The 21,405-nt window shown below is 38.7% G+C and overlaps 1 protein-coding gene and 1 pseudogene across 2 annotated transcripts in view; both read right to left on the bottom strand.

Moving 5' to 3' along the window:
- Positions 1–21,405, bottom strand: part of RAB27B (RAB27B, member RAS oncogene family) — a 174,592-nt gene that overhangs the window by 129,154 nt on the left and 24,033 nt on the right. The window lies entirely within an intron of this gene.
- Positions 17,855–18,512, bottom strand: LOC100983494 (small ribosomal subunit protein uS2-like; annotated as a pseudogene).

The following is a 21,405-nucleotide window of genomic DNA, read 5'->3' as shown; positions in this document are numbered from 1 at the left end:
CGTTGCTTTAAAAAACCCTAATATTCATCAAAGCCTTGAGCTTAGAGACTCAATAAATATTTGATGAATGAATGAATGCATTAAGTAAAAATAAATTTGAAGGAAAATAAATTTCTTTAATTTACACATTTATTCCTTTATGCCTGGGTACACTCATTGTGACACACACTGAACCCCCCAGGTGTGAGGGATATAGGAGCGAGCAAAAGAGTAAAAATCCCTGCCCGCAGAGCCTGCAAACTGGAGGAAGGAGCTGTAATATGCGAATGGAGGAGTAAAATATTTGTCTGAGTGGTAGGTACTGGGAAGAATAATAAAGCAGGGAAGACAGATAAGGAGTGGGGCCCGGTGTGTTGGGGAGGAGGAAGGTATGTGATTTTTTCAATTAGATCACCAGGAAAGACCTCAGAGACAAGTAATCTTTCAGAACGTTAAAGACGTTACTGAGAAAGCCTAGCACACATCTGAAGGAAAGATACTCCCAAGAGAGGAAATAGCAAGTGTCAAGGCTCAAGTCAGGATTGTGCTTTGGATTGTCTAACTTATTGCAAAGTGCACAATGTGGCAGAGTGAACAAGGGCGGGAGTAGGAGGAAATAAAGTTAGACTATGGGGGAGTGTATTCATTTCCCAGGGCTGCCGTAGAAAATTACAACCAACTGGATGGCTTAAAGCTACAGAATTTCCTGGCCAACACGGTGAAACCCCGTCTCTACTAAAAATTCAAAAATTAGCCAGGCATGGTGGCACACTTCTGTAATCCCAGCTACTCAGGAGGCTGAGGCAGGATAATTGCTTGCACTCAGGAGGTGGAGGTTGCAGTGAGCCAAGATGGTGCCACTGCACTCCAGCCTAGGCAACAGAGCAAGACTCCATCTAAAAAACAAAACAAAACAAAACTACAGAATTATCGGAAGTGTGAAATCAAGAGGTCAACAGGGATATTCTTGAGGAGGTTCATAGGGAGAATCTATCTTATGCTGCCAATTTCTGTTGTTCCTTGGCTTGTAGACGCATTACTCCAATCTCTGTCTCTGTCTTCACATCTCCTTCTTTGCTGTGTTTCTGTATCTTCTCTTTTTCTGTCTCTTATAAGGACGCTGCCACTGGATTTGGAGCCCATCCTGATCCATTAGGATCTCATCTCAATTCTTACCCTAATCACATCTGTAAAGACTTAATCCCAAATAAAGTCACATTAGGAGACTCTGGGTGGGCATGGATTTTGGAGGGACACTAGTCAATCTGCTACAGGGAATAAGGGTGAAGCAGCCAGAGCAGTTAAGAGGCCATTCAGATATCAACAATCCATCAGAGGCATCGTCTGGTAACACACAAGTGCTTCTATTTTAGATTTTTAAATAGAGCCAATGAGATTTATTGACACATTGGATTATTGCCTCTTGAGTTTTTCTTCTTCACTACTTTAGAAATAAGAGAAGCATTGGTTTTTGGAAGAGAAAGGGCTATGTGGCAGCCCAGTGATTGTTATTGCCTACTTGGGTCTGTTGTGAAAAGAGGATAAACTGAGATGAAGGTTTATAACTGTTGTATGTAAGCAGGGAAGTAGGGTAACTTTTCCTGTTTTACTGTTTGGTATTTTCTGTTAAAAATACCCATAGCTTAGTATATTTTGTTGCAATTCCAATAGAGCAAAGTTTTGAAGATAAATTGTACTGAAGATAGGAAATGCATTTATGTGGCAGAGATGAATAAATGTGTTGAATTTCTCATGCAAACTTTAGGACTGTAACAACTCTATATTTTGATTCACTCTATCTATTTGAGTGAAAATATTTCTTTTTAGGGAAGGAAACTGATCTCACCTACCTAAAAGGAAAGCAAAGACTTACATCTTAAAGAGTCTAAGGAGTTGAGCTCAGCCTGAAAAACTACAATGGGGCTCAGTATGAACTTCTGAGTGCTCTGGTATCAATTTAAGCTGAAATCTTGATTTACTTCCCAAATTATAACTTCTGAGAGACAGGGCATGCAGGGAGAATGAAGGAAATGAAACACTATAAATTATCCCATTTGTGATATCAGATTCTCAAGCAAATATCTTGATATTCAGTTAAAAAAAAAAAAAGAATACCTCTCCTTTAACAGTTGCCCCTCCATAGACCTTTCCCATTGATTCAACAATGATCTCTTCCTATATATGATCTAAAGAATATTCTCCCATTTCCTAAGAGTATTATTCAAAGACCTTTCATCTAGCTGTAATGCTTTATCTCCCTTCCATGAGAGAATCCAGGGCTTCAGGTACAGCTACTCCATGTCCCACCAAACATGGCATCCTCATTGTTGCCTCTTGAGCTCTGCCTGAAGAGAATTGCCATCCTGCCCACTTAAAGTTCTTCCCCTTTTCATGATCTGGTTTGAATCTCACCTCTTCTCTGTGTTACGTTACCCTGTAGCATCAATTTGCACATCACACTTTTCTCCTTTCACTAAGATGTTTATAGTCCTGCCATGTCCAAGTTCAAGTCATCATCTGTTGCCTGGACTAAAGCAATGGCCTCCTGCCTCCCTGCTTCCATCCTTGACCCCTAAGGACTATTAGCTCCCAAAATGATATTTTCAAAACTTTAAATTATGTATTTCCTAAATTATGTATATAAAACCCTTCATAGCATTTCACCTCACTCAGAATAAAATTTCAAGTTGTCTATAAGCTACATCCCCACCTCCCTCCCCTACATCCTCTACCTAGATATGTAGTATATTTCACTCAGCATTCCTACTTATCTTTGTATTCCTATCCCTCTGAATTTACATCTGAAGTGATATGGTTCCCTTGACCCTTTCACAGGACTTGCTAAGGGGATGGCACATTTACTCAGCCCCCAACTCTCAACACCTCACAGGATGGGGAGATCATAGGTAAGTGGGTGCAGGGGCTGGGATGAGTGCTTCTGGTCACCGGCAGGAGTAGAACTTTGTGTGGCCCCCACAGCAGCTTCTGGGGGGTATCCACAACCTCCAGAGTCCCAGAGGGTGTGTGTTACAGTGTGCTCTTTTAGCTTTGCTGTCTGCATATGGCTTATGTATTTAACAGCTCGGTTTGACAGTCCTCTGTATCCCGAGCTCTTGTTTGGTGTCCAGGAAGAATCAGGTTGCAGGAAAAAATTGAAGATGGTAAATGCAGAGGATTTTATTGCCAATGAAAGTGGCTCTCAGTGGTATAAGGAGCTGGAAAGGGGATGGAGTGGGAAGGTGGTCTTCCATTGGCTAAACGGCTGTCCCTGGCTGGACTCTTCTCTGAAGTCCAGCCATCAGGCTGTACCTCTGAAGTCAGGCTGCTCCTCTCCAACACCCAGCTGCTGCTTCTCTTCTCTTCTTCCCTATCACTCTGCTGCCCCTCTGCCAGTAGAGCCTGGGCTTTTTATGGGTACAGGATGGTGGGGAGGGGTGGGCCAAACAGCGCATTTGAACGGGAAAACAGGAATGCACATTCTCACTTTAGGCCACAGTCTTAGGCTTGAGGGTGTGGCCCTCGCCAGGGACTGCCCTCCTCTACCCAGTATTTCCCTGCCTTCTGTCCGTATCACAGAGCTAATTAGTGATTGCTCAGGGACAAGACACCCAGTCTCCTGTTTGTTGGTCTGGCATTTGCTCCCACTTCAGCATACTACAGAACTCATTAGAATCACCATCGAATGCCTTCATTTGAGGGAGGTTTTCTGAAGAACTGACAGTCTCAATTAAAGAGATTAAACTAGCATCCAAATAAATGCAGTACAAAATTTAATAAGAGAAATACCCAAAGTGTGTTTTAAACAAAATGTTAAGAGTATACAAAAGGTAGAAAAATATATCAGGTTTGGGAGAAATCAGGAAAGACTTCATGTATGAAGGATCATCAGAGATGGCTTTTAAAGGTTGTGCAGTTGGTAGACAATGATGGTACTAACTTTCTCAGTACCAGTTAGTGACTTCCACTTTGCAGGCTGTATTTCTTGACACTAGCAGTGATTCAACATGTGCTTATTGACCAAATACTGTGTGTTCTACTGTGTTTCTCACTGATAGAATACAAAACTTTGAAAAATTAAAAGGAAATGTTTCTTTACTTCTTGTAAGAATATAATAATAGAAATTGGGGTTGAGTTTGTGCTAATTATACAATTTCAGAGCTATAGAGAGACGTTTGAAGTCTTCTGATCCCTCAACCTCATTTTAAATGAGGCCCAGGCTTGTGCAAGTTAAATGACTCAAAGCTAATTAGTGATTGCTCAGGGACAAGACACCCAGTCTCCTGTTTGTTGGTCTGGCATTTGCTCCCACTTCAGCATACTACAGAGCTCATTAGAATCACCATCGAATGCCTTCATTCGAGGGAGTTTTTCTGAGAGCAAGTTATTCATTCAGAATTCCTGGAAAAACTTGGTATTAAAGTCTGGTAGGGTCTCTTAGCTCTGTCGTTGTTCCTTTTTTTTTTTTTTTTAATTGTTTTTGGTCGCTTGCAAGCTGGAGAGAGAGACATCATTGTCTACCAACTGCACAACCTTTAAAAGCCATCTCTGATGATCCTTCATACATGAAGTCTTTCCTGATTTCTCCCAAACCTGATATATTTTTCTACCTTTTGTATCCTCTTAACATTTTGTTTAAAACACACTTTGGGTATTTCTCTTATTAAATTTTGTACTGCATTTATTTGGATGCTAGTTTAATCTCTTTAATTGAGACTGTCAGTTCTTCAAAGGAAAAACCTTTCTACGGCCTTTCTTCATATCATCCACAGTTACTAACACAATGCCCTAAACATAATGGCTCAGGTAAGTATTAAGTACATTGAATGGAATGAATGAGAAGTTACTGAATATTTTTTTAAATTACAGTGAAGGCAGTGTCTGCATCAAATGACCAGGGAATTGACAACAATCTTAATTGTCATACCTCTACCTAGATATTGAATTGAAAAACACTTGGTTATTATCTAACAGAGGGCAACACATTGTCTAGAAAATACAGGCTTAAAAAAAACCTAGGTTACAAAGCACAGCATTGATCTTACACCTAATACTCAACAGAGCCGAAAGCGCACCACTGCACTCCAGCCTAGGCAACAAGAGTGAAACTCCATCTCAAAAAAAGAAAAGCAAGTATTGTAGAGGCATGCCAGATAATTTACTAATAAAAATATTTCTAGATTTTGTGATTTTTTTGTATTTGTCAATTTTTAAAAGAATTTGTAATTTCTGGGATTTTTGTCATTTGGAAAGATTGTTTTCATACCTAATTTTGTATTTATAATTAATTATATTATAATTAAATCAAAGAGGCTTTCTCAAATTTTACAAACTTCAAGTCCCATAAAACCTATTATTGTCCTGTACTAGAATGATCTCAACTAGAACTATCTTGTTCAGTGTTTACAAAGAAAAATAAGTAATCTTTTTTGTCCCAATTTTATCAAATTGGTCCTTAGAGATAAATTACATTGTCCCTTTTATAATTTATACAAATTTGTTCATATTCAGTTCTTAGTGAACACATATAACAATTCATTATATATACAAGAGGTTGTAAATAAAATTACATATCAACAGCTTTCTCATGAAATAGTTGATTTAATTTCACACCATCTTTTTTACTATTATGCAATTGTTGTTTCTCAAATTAAGATGAAATAGTTTATAGTCAAAAGGTATGATAATTGCAAAGTTTAGAAGGAAATAGTCTTCTAATTGATGTCCAACAGACATCCAGCAGAGGTTAGAGCCACTCTGATGTTAGAGCAATAGCTTTTTTCCTGAGCCCTCAAGAGCTCGAATTTTATCTCTACATTTTGATCCTGACTTTCTTTGATACTGGCTTGGGAATCCATGGGCTCCCAGGGTCCCCTATTCTGTCTGACTCTGATGTCCTTTTAAATGGTTGTTACCTGTACACTTTCCTTTTCTGCTTATGCTTGGCATGCTAATATCTGGGTCTGTCTCCTAATTGAGACTTTTGCCTACTCCTGCTCTGAAACCAGGACCACTGGTCTCCATCTCTCATTGACCAGCAACCTTGAGCCTAATGGATCTCTGAACATTTGTGTCCTGGCTCTATCCAGAACTCTAGCGATCATTGCAGGTGTCATACTATCTGAACCCCATACCGCTTGTTTGCCAAATGGAATAGCTTTGGTTGATCTGTTTCCATGAAGATTACCCTATACATTTTTTACTAAGATGAAATATGAAACTTTAGTCAGATATAAAGGAAGAACCTGATGAGTACTATGATGATAGGTACAGAAATTCATCATCTTTTAAGTCAAATGAAGTTTCTCAACTGACCTTAGTAATGTATTCCTGTATCTGTCACCTTCATGCTTCATGCCTTCTTCTACCCATTCATCCATATTCATTTAACATAAATATCTGGTACAGTACTAAGGTAAACCAGACAAATATACATCAAAGTCTGGCTTGTTGCTAGCCCTGCCCAGACTCATAAATACATCCAAGTCCAGAAGACAGCACAGTAGGCTCCTGTTCATCAACACCAGCTCTGTGGTATTCTTCAGAATACTACAGCTGTAGTATTACTATACTCTCCACATTGAATTGGTAGCTCTGAATAACAGTATGGTAAGTTCCTAGGGGCTAAAGAAGGCTGGAGGAAAAAAAACATGCTAGAAAAGCAGTATTTTAGGGGCAGGAAGAATCGAACCTATAGTCAGGGTATCAATGTTGAGCTCTTTAAATAATGTGGGAGACCTAATTAGGTACAATGTGGAATAGAAAGGAAATGCTTCCAGTTTCAACTGAAATGGTGGCAATGATTCCAAGGAAATGTAAATTAGTACTTTCACATTGTCCTTCTATTACCTAAGGAAATATCACTGGTACAGAACAGGCAAACTTTTGGGTAATTCCTTCATCTTTCCTGTTGATTTTTGTACAATGGAGGTCATGTTTCACAGAATGACCTAGCTGAAAAATCAGTTATCACCTCATACTTTTTCAGTAGGTCGATAATACTACTCAGTTATGATTCTTTATTATTCAGTGATAGATGTTTTCACTTTTGTATAGAGACACAAATAAACTGCAGATAGAAAATACTACCTATATCCCTACTGAAACAGCCAATCAAAACAGTTACTATTAATAGGTTGAAGTCTTTGCTGGTTGTTTTTTTTATTTCAAACATGGCTGTGACAAAGGACAGATTTTGGTGGCGCTGGTATTTGCTTTCTATGTAATATTCAGCTTCCCCTTGTGCAATAGTTTAATAAGATCATTGCCCACTGATAACAAGATGATTTTCCTACACATTCATTTGGCTGATGGAACTCTGATGGCTGTGCTAAAACAGGGGCATTTGCTATTATTGATTTTTCCTTCCAGGAATTCAAACTAAATGTTAATAAAGATGGAGATCTGGTGTCAGATGAGGCATTTGCACAATAAAATCACTGCAAAGCAGTGATCTGATGCAGACCATACTGTTGGCCTATTTTATCTGACCTCTCCTTAGCTCTGAAAAGGGTGAAATATCAAAGTGCCTGGAAGGGGAAATCACCTACTTGTAATTTATCATGGTCTTTAATTGTGAGGATTACACTGTCATTGTCACATAGGAGAAGAATTCTAGAGACTCTCCCTTAAACCTGATGCCACAGAGAAACTATTTTTTAATACAAAACTCTTTTCAGGTGAAAGTTTTAAGTTATTTATTTATTTATTTAATTTTTTGAGATGGAGTCTTGCTCTGTTGCCCAGGTTGGAGTGCACTGGTGCGATCTCAGCTCACTGCAACCTCTGCCTCCCAGGTCCAAGTGATTCTCCTGCCTCAGCCTCCCAAGTAGCTGAGACTACAGGTGTGCACCACCATGCCCAGCTAATTTTTGTATTTTTAGTAGAGACGGGGTTTCATCGTGTTGGCCAGGCTGGTCTTGAACTCCTGACCTCAGGTGATCCGCCTGCCTGGGCCCCTCAAAGTGCTGGGATTACAGGTGTGAGCCACTGTGCCCAGCCTTAAGTGACATGTTTAAAAATGCAAGTAAGCAAGCATTTCCAAAGTGCCAACAGAGCAATATGCTGTGTACTGAAAATGTGCTATTTTCAAACTTTTTATTTCACAGAAGAGTCAATAAATCATCATCCTAATAGCAATAATGTCAGGGATGCAGGAGCCTACGAGAGCCAGAGTTGACACCATTTTAAAATCAACTCCACCTCAAAACTAGCAAGGCACATTTATTGCCAGTCACATGGTTATAAGATATTTACAACTCAGGAAACAATTTAAAGATACCTACAAGGATAAACTCCAACAACAGAAAGTCCAGATGTCCCAATACTCATAACAATATATGCTTTCAGGATAATTATAGTTATGCTTTGATGTATTTACACATTAAAATGTCAGGAATAGTTTTCTTTAAATCAACAAAATGATAAATTTTGTCATGCTGTCAGCCCACCTACACATAGTCACAGCTTAGTTTACCTTTACGTAGACAAGATCCGTACATAAGAAAAACTTGAAACAAAGACGGTGCATTCCTCCACTTGCTTTCTGAGGACGCCCCTACTCTGTAATGGAGGAGCTTTCAATAAAGCTCAATTGCTTCTCACTGTACTTTGCAATTTGCCTTGAATTCCTTTCTGCACTAGATCCAAGAACGTTTTCTGCTAACAATAACAACTTATATTCATATAGCTAATTCTATTAGTCCGTTCTCACACCGCTATAAAGATACTACCTGAGACTGGAAATTTTACAAAAGAAAGAGATTTAATTGACTCACAGTTAGCCATGGCTGGGGAGGCCTCAGGAAACTTACAATTATGGTAGAAGGCAAGGGGAAGCAAGGACCTTCTTCACGTGGTGACGAGAGAGAGAACAAGAGAGGAGCTACCACTTATAAAACCACCAGATCTCATGAGAACTTGCTCACTATCACGAGAACAGCATGGGGGAAATTGCCCTTACGATGCAATCACCTCCCACCCGGTCTCTCCCTCAACACCTGGAGATTACAATTCAAGATGAGAGTTAGGTGGGGACACAGAGCCAAACCATATCATTAATGCAATTTATAAAGCATTTTTTAAACAAGGGTACACATTCAAAAAGAACAGTCCTGTTCAACCCTCATTCTGTAAACAGGGCACCATTTTCTTGGTCTAATGTCTCTAAGTGGAGATAGAGAATCCATAAACAGTTGGGTCTGCTGGTATAAATATTTCTTCTAAACCCCAAGTGTGTGAGTGTGTATGGCTCCAGCGGGCTGGAAATTAACTTACTATTTTATAAAATGGCAAAACTACTGGGTGTGATAAGTGACATAAATTATGCATTGAGATAAATTATGTACAAATTACCAAGCAATTAACATACTCAGGTATCTTTCTTATTTCTTCTGTTGTTCATTACATTAAATGCACCTGTGAAAGCTTATAGACATGTTTTTGTTTTAGGGAAAAATCTGGGTGAAGAAGAAAACAAATAACAAAATAAATTATAAATCATGTGTAGAACTGCACTGCCACTTGATTTACACAAGGACTGGCTACTTTATTGTGGCTGCCATTAAAAAGAAAAATCACCATTTTTCTGTGGGCTTACAATCTGTTTACCACTGAGATGGGTACATTAGATGTATTATCTGATTTTACCCTCACAGCAAACTTATGTACAGATGAAGAAATAGAAAGTAGAGGAATTAGAATAACTTGCCCAAGGCCAAACAATGATTAACTAGTTAAGCCTGCAGATTCAACAAGGTACTAGAATACAAGGCATGGAAGAAAAATGGTCCATGAATATGCTGCTGGTTTCTCACTCAACCTTACCTCTGAGTTTTGTAGGGGCATTGCCACATTTCAATGACTTCCTAAATTCATTGTGTCCAAATTAAACTCAGAGTTTTTTAAATGATCCCTTTAATCTTGTGACCCCCAAATATATTTAATATCTCACATGCCCAGACTCCTACATTCAAATTTCTAATTACCTGTGACACAGGCACCTCAAATCAGTGTTAAGCAAATTGATCATTTTCTTCATGCCTATCTCACCCCCAAAATTCTCAGTCACTAGCACTGCCCTCCATCTAGTCACCCAAGCTAGAACTTGGGGTGTCTTTCCTGACTTTCCTCCTCTATATCACTTCCTCTATCAGTCAATCACTAAGTGCTACAGATCTCACCTCCTTTATATCTCTCTGGAGATAGACACAAAAAGTAGACAGCCAAGTGGATAGCTTGGAAAAAGGGGCAGACTCCCCAAGGCAGGCAACTACAAATATGCAGCTGGTGGAACTCTTCCATGGTGGGATGAATGCCCTGTAGAATGGCCACAACAGCACGCATCTCTGCTCTGCTGATAAGGGACTTTCATAGACCTCCTGGCTGCTGGGAGGAACACAGAAACTTCTAGGCTGCCTACTGCTCCAGTCAATTGCCTACCTTCCACAGGTAAGTTTAAATGTTAAAAATAACAAACAAACCCCAAACAGAAAACCTTTCTTGCTGCTTTCTTAGGACTCTGCTGTTTCACTCCTCAATGCCCCCACCATGTGAATACACTCTCCCACACATTCCCTATTTTATTCAATTTATTCGCAGCTACTCTGATTTGATAAAGCAGGTGTTTTCTTACTTTACAGCAATGATTCTCAATCTTGTTTGCACATGAGAATCACCTGGGGGACTTTTAAAATTTACGAACGCTTGGGCCCCACCCCAGAGCAATTAACTCATAATCTTTGGAGCATGGATTGTTTCATCAGTCTTTAATAAAAGCTCCTCAGATTATTCCAGTTGGTAGCCAGATTTGAGAGTCACCACCCATAAGCCTGAATGAACCAAGGCTATGGCTTAATGTGACAGTTAGTGCCCATATATAGAAAATTATAAATTGTCAGCTTACAATTTTAAAATAAATTTGAAAAAAGTGAGCTCACCACCCACTGTGTTCACCACTGCCTCAATTTACATGCAAAGCAAGTACAGAAAAATGCACACCTGTATGTCATGAGGTGCTAAATTGAATGGCTGCAAGTAGTAATAACTTCTGTGACGGGAAGAACTAGCTCCTTATCATAATGCCGCAATTTGGATCTAAGGGCATGAGCCTGTTGGGGCCACTGAGGACTATGAAACCCCAGCTAGTGTAAATTGTGACTTTGTAGCCCAAGAGAAATGATAACCAGAGAAATTTTTATTTCAGGAACTGGCTCAGTATTTTCTATAGTTTCCTGGCTCAGTATTTTCTGTAATGACTGTGTCATCTCCTCAACTGCTTTCCCACAACCTCATACATGCGATGCTCAATTTCTTATGGAGCTTCTTTATTCTATGCTTCATCGATTTCCCTATATCTCTTACATCTTCCTCCAGCACCTGGGTAGATTTACCTGCCTAGTCAGTCATACTTTGTGTATTCTCAGAGAAATACAGTCCATGAATATGCTCTGGTTTTTCACTCAACCTCACTTCTGAGTTTTGTAGGGGCATTGCTACATTCCAACGACTTCCTAAATTCATTGTGTCCAAAATAAAACTCAAAAGAGTTTTTCAACGATCCCTTTAACCTGTGACCCCCAAGTCTATTTAATTTCTCATATGCCGATTCCCACATTCAAATATCTAATTACCTGTGATGGCTCCTCCAAGGTTACACAGGGACCTCAAATCAATGTGTCCAAAAGCAAATTGATCATTTTCTTCATGTCTATTTCACCTCCAAAATTATCCATCAGTAGCGCTGCCTCCATCTAGTCAACCAAGCTAGAACTTGGGGTGTCTTTCTTGACTTTCCCCCTCTACATCACTTCCCCTTGTCAGCCAACCACTAAGTGCTGTAGACCTCACCTCCTTTATATCTCTCTGCTACCATCCTCTTCAGCACTCCTGTCCCTGCCCTCTCATATGAACTACTCCAGTGCCTCAAGCTCCTAGTACTGTCTTTCTTAAACCAATTGTCTATAAAACTGCCAGAGTGTAAAAGGTAAAAAGCTGTCTGACTGCCCTCTTAACTTCAGTGTCTCTCGAGGGCAGGATAAAGTCCTTTCTCTTCAGGTGGCCATGGGCCTCTCTGCAGACTGTCATCTGCCTTCCTCTCCACTTACAACTTTCTACTCTCTGCCTAGAACTCAATTCCCCAGAAGTAACATTTTGTTTGTTGCTCCTCTCCGACATGCCTTGCAACCTGTGCCTGTGGCCTTCTGCTTTTTGCTTGGCTAACTCCCGCCCATCACCTAAGACTCATTTCTGTTATATTCTCTTCCAGAAAATGGCACCTTGTTTCCATTGACTTACGGGTTCTTTGCTTTTTGAAATATTCTGTGCAATTTTCTATCATTAGACTTTTAACATGGTATTATAATTATTCATTCTTCTCTATAACCTGAGTGTCTTGAATTCGGTGAATGTACTCTGCATCCTCAGCACTGAGACAGAGCCTGGCACTCAAAAAATGAATGAATTCCTTCAGTGAACTCAGTATCTGATGCTTCCACAGTACTTACTAACTTCTGTTGGGTTTACTGTGTCCTTCCTCTGTCTCTGCAACTAGATCATTAACTCTGGGAGAGCTGTCAAAGGCTGGGTCTTTGTTTCTTTAGTGTTAGCCAAATTGACTAACGATGAATAGGTGTTGTATCAGTGACAATGAAAAGAAAGGAGGAAGAGAAGGAAGGAAGGAAGGTCCAATTTCTATATAGCTGTTCAGTGCAATTTAAAACTTTAAACATTAAAAATTCAAGTAAAATGTGTAATGTTATCCTTCTGTACTCAAGCAAATAAAAAACAAAGATTCCTAACATTTCAAGAGATAGTTACATCTTCACATTGCTGACTGTAAATAGAATATTTGTTTTCTAATATTCTAGCACTGGATCATTATAAGATTCTGAAAATGATCATTAATTTAATTGATAAAAAATGGAAGGAAGCAGTTCCCTTTACAAATATGAATGGACAGAGACATACTAGAGTGACTAGTGAGGAAAGCTGGAACTTCTGTTGCACATAAATATAGCATGAGTCATTTATCTTTTTAGTTCAAGCACAGAATTGTTGAAATTATGACATTAATTGATGCAAAATCCCAAACATCAATGATGAGCCATTCAATAACAGTAGGTATATTTAAAAACTTGTCTCTATGGATTTCTAAACAGTACTTATTTTTAAAAGTCCAAAACAAAGAGCACAATTACTAAGAGGTATTAATTGACAGTATAAAACACAGCTAACATTATTAGAGCTTGAAGCAAAACAAAAAAACAACCAACCCCCCACCCAAATCCAAAGCCTCTATTTTACACTTATGAATATTAGAAAAATGTTATTCCTTTCTTCCTTCTGTATTAGCTCTCCTTATGTCAAGATAAGTCGCTAATAATTGTAGCTTTCTTTGGACTCTTTTATCCCACTCAGCAGCTTTTAAAAAATATAACATTCTTTTTAGAAATAAAAAAATTGTTTTTCAGTTTTCTTTGTAGGTGGAAGTGAAACACAATCTAGAGAACTCCTCTGCAATCTCTGATAATACAGTTGAGTAGGAGGGTAACTCATTAGGAATTAGCAGATGTTGGCACCTGTCGTAAGGAGTTAGGATCTGTGAGCCAAAACTCCTTTGGCTGAGGATATACCCCAGCAGGTCTTAGAGACTGAGAGTTAGAGCAAGGGATTTGGGCTGGAAGGAAGTTAAGAGGTCTATTTGAGATTGGTTGCCTTTGGTGAAGTCAAGCTGCCATTGGGGCTCAGAAAATGATTCTCCAAAACCTGGCGTTTCAGCATGTGAGTGCTTTGAAAATGGAAAGGCCATAGAAATAAGCCTAAGAACCAAGTTCTCTCTCTGACTTTCCCCTACCTCCCTGTATCTCAGATCCTCTTTCCAGAATCACTGGAAGGGACCCTTTCTGAAATTTTCTTATCTAAGGAAGATTCTTTGCAAAAGAAATGCGATTGTCTTAAGGCCCCCTCCCTAGAAACCCCATCAAATAACCAGGAAGGATCACACCAAGGAAGAAGAAAAGAGATTGGGAGTCATCACCATGCCCAGACAGTCTTTTCACCTATTCTTCTAAGGGCAACTCCCAGAAGTTACCTGGGGAACTTTACCTGCATAATAAGACAACCCGTGTTCTGCCCCTCACCTTCCATAATTTGTCCCATCCATCTTTCACAGAGAATCAGAGAATAGTTTACAAAATGATGTCTGCCTCCTGGATCTGTACACCTTTCTTCTATGAAGAGCATATGTGAACCTCAACCATTTAGTTCCTCTTTGAGTTTCATACTTTGGGTATGGCTTCTGTGTCCACACATGCATTAAAATAAATGCTGTATGCCTTTTTCATCTATTAATCTGTCTTTTGTCAGTTCATTTTCAGTGAACCTATAAAGGACAGATGGGAAGCTTTCCTTTGACCCCATCACCACTGTTTGTGAAAATGCAATGTCTATGCATCTGTGTCAGAATCACCTGAGTTACTCATTAAACATGCAAATTTGTGCCTCAACCCAGGTTGGGTCCATCTATCTGCATTTTACCAGCCTCCCCAGGAGACTCATAGTCCCACTAGAGTCTGAGACCATGTTTTAAGCCTTACACAAAATATCTGTAACTACTGCCTTTTTTCACACTCAAGAGGACCACACTGTTTTAGGGAGTTTTAAATCAATGTAAACTTGAGTGATTCATTTGGAAATGGTTGTATTTTATTAATAAGAAATTATTTGTGACATATATCATAGTGAATCCCAGTGTGTTAAGGCATAGAAGTGAGAACTGCTGTGAGGTTCTGGGAGAATCTATATCATCAAATTCCGACAATAATCATTCTGACTTCTACAGAGCACTCCAAAGTCCCTTTAGTGCTTATATCTTTATCACACCATCCTCACAGGAAATCTGTAAATTCTTAAGAGAACTCAGATGATTTTGTAGATATAATTAAATATTATAATTTTAAATAGAATAGGATCAACCACTGAGAAAGTCTTGTTTTTGTTTAGTTTTTTGTTTTTGAGACAGGGTCTCACTCTATTGCTCAGGCTGGAGTGCAGTGGCACCATCTCATCTCATTGCAACCTTCACTTCCCTGGGCTCAAGTCATCCTCCCACCTTAGCCTCCCAGGTAGTTGGGACAACAGCAACATCACCAAGCATGGCTAATTTTTGTGTTTTTTGTAAAGATGGGGTTTTACTATGTTGTCCAGGCTGGTCTCGAACTCCTGGGTTCAAGTGACCTGCCTTCCTTGGTCTCCCAAAGTACTGGGACTATAGGCAGGAGCCACCATGCCCAGCCGAGAAACATTTAATAAAGTCTTTATGCACAAAATCTTTATGAGAACATAAAATACTCAAGCTGCAAAGTTCTAATTACACAATTTAATAACTAACATTGGCTCTGAAACCCATGCATATTTTGGAAAATCATAATTATTTGGTAGGCAAAGTATGAGAAGCAAAAGAATTTAAATGAACTCATATACATGCAGGTGGGCACATACACACAAACACATGTGCACTGAAATGCCAAGACCTATTATTCAGATTTTGTTTAAAAGTCTTCTCACACTCCTCAGACTGAATTATCCACTGTGGTCATTCATTAAGCATCATCAGCCATCTTTCTCAATTCACAATTCATATCCATGGCAAAATGGCATTGGTATTACCCAGGTTTTTATTTTTGTTTAAATCTATTTAAGACTAAAACAAAATGAATGTATTAAAAGGACTTTGCTAGTTTATCCACGTCATTTGGAAGTAGGCCATAGATATTAACAATCACTATTATATTAACTAGTATTCTTCTATAAGGTAATATGGAGAGTGAGACATTGGGCTGGCAAATTTTCATCATCAGGAGGGGACAGAAAAAGTTACGCAAGATAGAGTTCTTCTTTCACAAGCAAAAATGAAGGCAGTTGAGGAGAAACTTGAGGCTATATAGGATTGGAGATTGTGGGGAGGAGGTGCTGCTCTATGGAGAGTAGGCTGGGGTGTAACAAAGCCAAACATAAAAATCCTGTCTTGGTCTTGCCTGGCAAAACTTTACAAAATAATCCAAAGCAGATACACATTTTTTAGATACATGGAGACTGATTTTATTTTATTTACAGGGAAACATTAAATCTCTGTACTGTTTTTCTTCACTATTAGGAAGCATATTCTCATCATAGCCCCTAAGCCCGAATTCTTAGATAAAGGTTGGTTTGTGTTATATAAGTTAGTATGTTACTTGAGGCCAAATCATTATGAAATGCAAGTATATAAAAAGTGAATTGTGGATTGAGTATAATAAGAAATCTTATGCATTAAGTATTTAACACACACCAGCCATTTTGCTAAGTGCTTTACATATACTGATTGTGTTTCCATCATAATTCTGTGATGAAGGCACTATTATACTCTCAATTTTTTGGATGACAAAACAAAGGCTAATTAAAGTAAAGAAGGACAGCAGGTAGGTACTAGAGCCAGAATCTTCATCAAAGCTGATTTATTCCAGCCTCTCTATCTTAATAGTAAGCTTGAATGCCTCCAAAGACGAAAAGAGTGTTAACCACATAAAAACAATTAGTTGTAAGATTCTTATATCTACAAGCATCTCTGATCTGTATAAAATAAGGCCAAATTTGTTTTTCAAAAACACTTGCAATATTTCAGGAAGCTTTTCATGGAATAAAGTATGACCCGTGTAGCAATACTTCAAAACAAGTCTTTAAAGATTATTGACACCACTGAGGGCTCAGTTCTTACCACAAATCCTCCCAATAGCAGTAACATTCTTACCATCCAGAAACCAAAGTCAACCTCCTGATTTTTGTCTCATCCAACTGGCAATTAGGAGTCTTACCTCATACCTGAGATCTAACTTATGGATATTCTTGCCATCTGATGACACTGGCATAATCTTCAAGTTTTTCTTCAGTTGTGGACTATTTCATTTTTAGAGGGAATCCCTACTAATTTCAGTCTTCTCAAACAAAGACTAAAACTTGTCAGTGGACCTCCTTGTCCACCTGCATCTCCTTGAAGCTTCATCTCACATATCAATATCTTGTGGCATGCTTCACCCATATAGAGTGAGACCGCCTCCCTTCTCAGTTTTCATAGCATCCTGCATATCTGTATCCTGTGATTGGCATCGCTGTATATTAGTTGCTATTTCATCAACCAGACTGCAGTATCCATCCTTGTATCTATTTATCTTGGCCAGCAGGGTAGCTAATAAATATTTATAAATACTTATATTTATTTTATTATATATGATAAATAATAATATATAATATAATAAATATAAATATTTAATAAATATTTATAAATACTTATATATAAATATTTAATATTTACAAATACTTATATATAAATATTTAATAAATATTTATTAAATACTTATATATAAATATTTAATAAATATAAATATTTATATATAAATATTTAATAAATATTTATAAATACTTATATATAAATATTTAATAAATATTTATAAATACTTATATTTATAAATATTTAATAAATATTTATAAATACTTATATTTATAAATATTTATGAATACATATCCCAATAAATATTTACTGATTGACAGTGTGAATGCTTCTAATGACTCTTTAAAAAATTTTTTTGCTTTTATTATTATTAATGTTTTTAGAAGCTGATGGTTATTTTTCATCAAGCTTATTTCCATCTTGCTTTAGAGTCTGTGCAAGAACAGCTTAAGACCTCTCAGTGGTTGTTCCTACCCATCTGGTGGCCTGAGCAGTCGAGTTGCAGACCAGGCTTCTGTGGCAGGCCAAGAGCTCCAGTCTTGAGTAGGGAACTGCTGAGTGGGCCCAGGGGTATCTGCAGGCTGAGTAGCAGTGAACTCAAGATATGCAGCAGTCTAGTTACCCTGAAATTCCTCCTGGGAATTTCAGCCACAGCCTGCTCTTCCTATTCAATCTCTTCAGGATCCCTGTAGAAGTAGCGATAGGCATGACCTCCCATGGGCGTTCATGGGAGATTATGCCATGCTTATGCAGAACTTCCCAGGCTGGCATCCACCATGTCAGGCCCACTGAGGGGCCTCTCTTGTTGTTACATGGGATGGCAATGTCCACACAGCAAAGAGGAGAATCTGTGTGACCCACAGCAATGGTAGGCAGGTTAGTGTGAGAGGCTGGGATCGGTAACCACCAGCAGACGCAGCTCCTGGAAGGCTGCCTGGATCTGGTGCGGGAAGGTTCCAGGAGCAAAGTGGCCAGCAATAGGAGTGACTCAAGTGGTAGCAGCAAACTTCAGCAAAGCCCACTTGCCAGTGTTCCTGGAGAATATGACACTGAATCAGCAGGGCTTTCAACAGTGATGATGGCATGAGCCACCAGCAGAAGCTTCTCCCACGTCCTCTTCAGATTTAGGATGCAGATGCCATCACTTTTCCTTTTGCAGATGTACTGTTCCACTTGGAAGTCAATCTTGGTGCCACCCAAGTGAGTTCCTGCTGCAAGAAATTTGAGGACATCCTCCTCTTTCATGTTCAGGACATCACAGGCTCTGGCCATTGTAAAAGTTTCCCTTTAAGTTCTGAGAGGAATTCAGAATAATGTCATATGGACCCTCTCTGGGTAATATGGAAAGGCTACTATTATTTTTAACTGACACATAATTATTGTACATAATTATGGGGTATATTGTGATAGTTCAATACATGTATACAATGTATACGTAATGATCAAATAAGAATAATTATCATATCCATTACCCCAAACATTTGTCATTTGTGTGTATGTGATGAAAAGAATGTTTTCTGAAATATTTTTCTTCCTCAGATAGCCTTGGGCCTGACCCTCTCTATATTCTCCTTCAAAAAGAAACAAGCTGTTGGGTCTAGATTGCTAATGATGAGATATAGTCACCTATTGTCTAAGCCTCAAAATGCTAGAATATCAGTATAGCCCAAATCTTAAAGGAAAATAAAAACAGGTTTTTATCTTCTCTTAGAAGATTTCTTTATCACATTTTGAAATAAAAATAAATAACTAAAACTTTGCCCTAAAATGAGACAGGAAAGGTAGAAGAAATATTAAAGATCCAAATCTGCTAATCATTTTGAATGGGTCCAATATGAGCTACCTAGGAGATATACAAGTAGCCATGGCTCACACACTTTCCAATGAATGAAATCAATCTATCTTCTTAATATAACATTTATTCACTGTTTATTTTAATAAGTTAGTACAATGGTAAAAAGCACAGATTCAGGCAAATTGCTTGGCCCAAATTATCTCGAGGGATGATTGCTGGATATAAATTACATCAGAATCGCTCCTCTAGGCACTGGTTTTCACCACTAACATCTCTTGTCTGGACTGTGATGTGATATCTCTGTAACTGGTCTGTGCTTCTCCCCAGCTCCCTTACGGTCGATTTCCTAAGAGCACTCAAGTGAACCATTAACACGTGATAGAGCATGTCTCTTATTTTTCCCACCTCTTCAAGGGTTTCTCATCTCACTGGGCATAAAGGCCACAGTTCTATCAAGGATCGATGAGCTGATTCGCTCTGTCCACTCTGGCTCTTTGTTGTGTATCTGATCTCACCTCCTATTACTCTCCTCTCTCCCTCTTTATTCCAGCCATATTTACCTTCTTGCTCTTCCTGGAATGTGACAAACACACTGCTATGCAAGGACCAGGCATCTACCAGTCATCATTCCCTCTGCCTTAGGTGCTTTTTCCCGCATTTATTGTCTGAATGGCTCATTCCCTCACTGATCTCAGGACTCTGCCTAAGTTCCACATGGACTGAGTTTTCCTCCCTCATGATTCAATGAAAATCAGCTCCTACTCTCTTGGCCCTTGATCTTCATTAATTATTCACATCTGACATATTATAGCTGCATTTCCATATTTGCCTTGTACTGTCTGGAGCTCCAAGATAACAGGTACTCTATTATCAGCCCCTAGAAGAGGATCTGATTCATAGTAAGAACTCAATCAATATGGGCTGAATGAATAATAGAATACCACCACAAAAAGAGCTTCTAATTCAGTTATGTTAATATAGTGACATAAAATGCTGAAAATTACAGTGACACAAAATGTTGAAAACTACAGTATGTAAAAGCTAAATAGCACAATAGCTGAATGAGATGCTGCAGAGTAGTGTGGAATTAAGGACCAGATACACAATCATTGGCTTAGGCAATGAGAGTGGGTGTCCAAGAATGCTTGAGATTATGTTATACAGGACCAGGAAGAAAAGTGATTTTCTCTGTTTCTATCTAGGCTTGAAAATCTTGTTCCAAATTGGAAGACACACTTCTGAGGATTGCCAGCAACTTCTGCAGTCTTCCAAAAGTAGTACATGGTCTGGTCATCCTGCCAAAAGCTGACCTCACAGGGTGAGTTGACATAGATGCAAAATTTGCAAGGCTTTCCTGCACACTTTAGGAGGCATGAGCCCTATTATCAAGGTCCTGGGATATGGCCAACATCCACAGAGGAAAGCACAGTGTTATGCAACTGGAAGCTTTTGGTCTTCATATGCAAGTGGGCAGCATCCTCCTTGTGGTTAGACTCCAGGGATTTGCTGTTTTCTGTCTCACAGTCTAGAAACATAGAAAATCTGGAAGCCAGACTGCCTTACACCTACCACTCAGCTGTCTTCAGGGAACTTGTTCTCATAATTACTTGCTTTATACTCAGAAAATGCAAATAAACTTGATTATTAGCAGAGGCAAAACACAGAAATGAAGGCCAATCTATTGCAGACATAGCAAATGTATTCTTAGTAAATAAATTACGAATGACTTAAATGACCTTATACTTTTTAATATTTGTATGACTGACCCCAACTTCCTCCTGCCTTCCGTTCTGATAGATTTAAGTAATATCATATACATGTACTTTTAGGTTTTTGAAAAACAAGCTAGGATGCTTATAAACTCAGAAAGATGAAACTGCTGCCAGGCAATTTAATCATCAAATAAACCGCATGTACGATAATGACTTCAACACTGTATTCCACCCACCATTACGACTGCCAGAAAGGTCTCTCCTGTAAGTTTCCTGAAGGACAGTGTTACAAGAGGCTTACAGTTTCCTCCAGGGTGATAATTAAGTCATTTTGCAAACAATTGCCTTAAAGGCTTTCTCCTGGTCATTTGTCCCAATCAGAAAAATAAGACTGCTTTAGATTCTCTTTCCCTTTCAAGCTTTGCATATGAAAACATTCACTCCTCTATGAAAAGCTGCATTAACTTTTACGCTGAAATATACTTTTATTTGTAGGACAAGCCTTCAGGCTAAAACAAACCCCTTAAGACTGATTTTGCCAGAAGGTAGAATGTCAGAATCCTCAGAGCTTGTTTTTGCAAGTATTTAACTCTAGACTATGTCTTCAGATATTATAGAGGCCTTGACTTCTTACCTACTGCCAGCTTAGGCAAAAGGA

This window comes from Pan paniscus, chromosome 17 (genome assembly GCF_029289425.2).
Source record: "Pan paniscus chromosome 17, NHGRI_mPanPan1-v2.0_pri, whole genome shotgun sequence".
Lineage (NCBI taxonomy): Eukaryota > Metazoa > Chordata > Mammalia > Primates > Hominidae > Pan > Pan paniscus.
The sequence above is the reverse complement of the archived record's forward strand: the minus strand, read 5'-3'. Positions and strand labels throughout refer to the sequence as shown.